Here is a 3,105-nt window from a genome sequence, read left to right on the forward strand (position 1 = left end):
TTTTCCAGTTGGGTCCTTCCTCCAGTATCAAGTGATCATTTGATTGATGATCCATTAAGGGCCCGAATATACACAGTAGATAAACAAGTGGATATTAACAAGATGTTGCTGTCTGACTTGTTTTAAGGTTACTGGGGATGAAAATCAGGTTTTTCTTTTTTTTTTTTTCCTTTTTTTTTACCAAGGGGAGAAAACCGGCTGTAGAGGAAAATTTCCATAACAAGCTGAAAGCTTGCTTTGCCTAATCTTCCTTTAAGATTAGGAAATAATGTGCAGTCGGGATTAAGTTGAGATTTTCTTTTTCTTTTTTTTGAATATAAAACTATTTATTGACCACTGTTTACCAGTATTTACAATAAAGTAAACAATATACAATTGGATAACATTCTGACTACAAAGTTACTGTTTTTCCTGGTTTTTGCTGAACCAGTAACTCAAATACTGAGAAAACTGAGCCTACATGTCAGGAACGAGTCGGGGTAAAGAAAATACATGCAGGTTAAGAATTTGGATTATAAAAGTCTGTCCACCCATTTATTCCGGCAGGTGCTAAATTGCCAACATCTCTAACCATCTGATTATGATTTGGTTTCCATGAACAAAGTCTTAGACATTCCATGAATCATGACCTTTCAGTCAATACAGCACAGAGATTTCAACTTCTTGAAAAGGAATGGTTCACTAGAAGGAACCTTTAAATGTCCATTTAACTAAGTTTTGCTCACCTAAAACACACCAGGACTTGTCTAGTTTTGTCATTTGGGTGGGGAGGTTGGTGGTGGTGATAAAATTTTCCTTTCAGGGATCTTGCAAATGAACTTGCATTTATATGACTGTAGATATGGATATGGATTCTGATATGGCTGCTTTTAAATTGTCCAATTTAAAAATTTGAAAGGTTAAGGCTTCAGGAAAAACTTCAGTTTAACTTTAAGTGATTTATTTCTTAAGTTGCTTAAAATCATAGCATCCCGGAAACACGGGCTTATCCATGGTTATAAATGCTGTTTTTGTTTTGGTGAATGTTAAAACAAAAACCATTTATGTATGTATTTTAAGTATACACACAAAAACCCCCTAAATAAACAAAAAATCCAGAATGGTCCTTAGGCATATAGGAGTTAAACACAAATTCTGACTGAGTAACGACTATGAAGATTCCCCCCAACATTTAGAAAATGTGTTCTCTAATGCAGGGGGATAATATACCATGGTCTCAAATATTTTTTTCTGATAAAGGAAGCAACTACAGAAAGCTTTTATTTGTTCAAAGTAACCAGTGTTATAGATGCAAAAAAAACCCCAACAACTCCCCCAATACTATTTCAAAACAAACATATCAAACTTGATTTTCATTAGAATGTTACTTCTTTTTTTTTTTAAGATTTTATTTATTTATTTGAGAGAGAGAGAATGAGAGAGAGAGAGCACATGAGAAGGGGGAGGGTCAGAGGGAGAAGCAGACTCCCTGCCGAGCAGGGAGCCTGATGCGGGACTCGATCCTGGGACTCCAGGATCATGACCTGAGCCGAAGGCAGTCGCCCAACCAACTGAGCCACCCAGGTGCCCCTAGAATGTTACTTCTTCACACTAATAAATCAAAAAGCAAAGACCCAGATTATATATATATATATAAATATATATAAAAAGCAACACAAACAATTATTGAGCTTCATCTTCTGGACAAGAATGCCAAGTTAGTCTCTCTCCATAAAAAAGCAATTACAATCTGAGGACACTTCATATTTGCCTCTTTTGCCAGCACCAAGTCTGCCTCATCTGAATCTTTCCATTTCATGAGAAACATTAATTCTCCCCTGCTGTCTGTGGCACCAATTATTCGTTTAGGATCAAGGCCTCTGGCAAAGCCTCTTGGTTTATCAGCATCTCTTTTCTTCTTTGATTTGCTGTCATCAGATTCACTGTCAGATATTTTCTTTTTGTACCATCTTTTCCTTTACCAGCTTTTTGAGAATTAAGAAATGCTTCAATTAACTCTGGACAACCTAAATTTTCTTCAGGTTCCCAAGTATTGTCAGCATCTGTAAATCCCTTCCACTTCAGGAAATACTCCCCCTTCCCATTCACTACATGTCGGTCCAGTACGTTTTCCCACCACAAATTTTTCAGGCTCTGCCTCTTCTACTTTTTTACTCTTTCCATTTTGTTTCTTTCCCATTTTTTGTAGTGTAGTTTTATTGGAGGCCATTTTTTATTGCAGACTTGAAGAGCTATTATTATTCACTGCCTCCGAGCTGCTCCGGGGCCCGGGTCTGCGGCGCCTCCGGCCCTGCGCGCCTCAAGCTCCAGCCACATGCGAGGAGCTAAGTTGAGATTTTCAGGGACACATTCAGGATGCTGCACCCAGCACGGACCCTCCACAGGGAAAGAGAGATGGCGTTAGTTGACTCTTTCTGTAGGAACTGACAGTGCAGGGTCAAGTCTCTTGATAAGCATTTGTGGGCGCCTGGGTGGCTCAGACTGTTAAGCGTCTCCCTTTGGATCAAGTCATGATCCCAGGGTCCTGGGATCGAGCCCTGCATCGGGCTCCCTGCTTGGCGGGAAGTCTGCCTCTCCCCCTCCCACTCCCCCTGCTTGTGTTCCCTCTCTCGCTGTCAAAATAAGTAAGATCTTTCAAAAAGCATTTGTGTGTGTAGCCACATTCAAAGCAGCATTGTTCACAATAGCCAAGAGGTGGAAACAACCCAAGGCCATGGACAAGATGAATAGATAAACAAAATGTGGTATATACATACAATGGAATGTTATTTAGCCTTAAAATGGAAGGAAATCCTGACATGTGCTCCAACATGGATGAACCTTGAAAACATTATGCCAAGTGAAATAAGCCAGTCACAAAAAGACAGATATTGTGTGATTCTACTTATATGATGTATCGGGAGTAGTCAAACTCATAGAAACAGCAAGTAGAATGGTGGTTCCCAGGAGCTGAAGGGGGGCGGCGGGGGTGGGGGGGAGAAATGGGAAGCTGCTGTTTAAAAGGTAGAGTTTCAGTTTTGCAAGATGGAAAGTTCTGGAGATAGGTTGCATAACAATGTGAATGTGCTTAACACTGAAAAATGGTTAAGATGGCCACAATTTTTT

The 3,105-nt window shown here is 39.7% G+C and overlaps 1 pseudogene; it reads right to left on the reverse strand.

Moving 5' to 3' along the window:
- Positions 1-1,662: 1,662 nt before the first annotated feature.
- On the reverse strand, positions 1,663-2,209 carry LOC110581776 (annotated as a pseudogene).
- Between the last annotated feature and the right edge of the window lie 896 nt (positions 2,210-3,105).

Source organism: Neomonachus schauinslandi, chromosome 13 (genome assembly GCF_002201575.2).
Source record: "Neomonachus schauinslandi chromosome 13, ASM220157v2, whole genome shotgun sequence".
Lineage (NCBI taxonomy): Eukaryota > Metazoa > Chordata > Mammalia > Carnivora > Phocidae > Neomonachus > Neomonachus schauinslandi.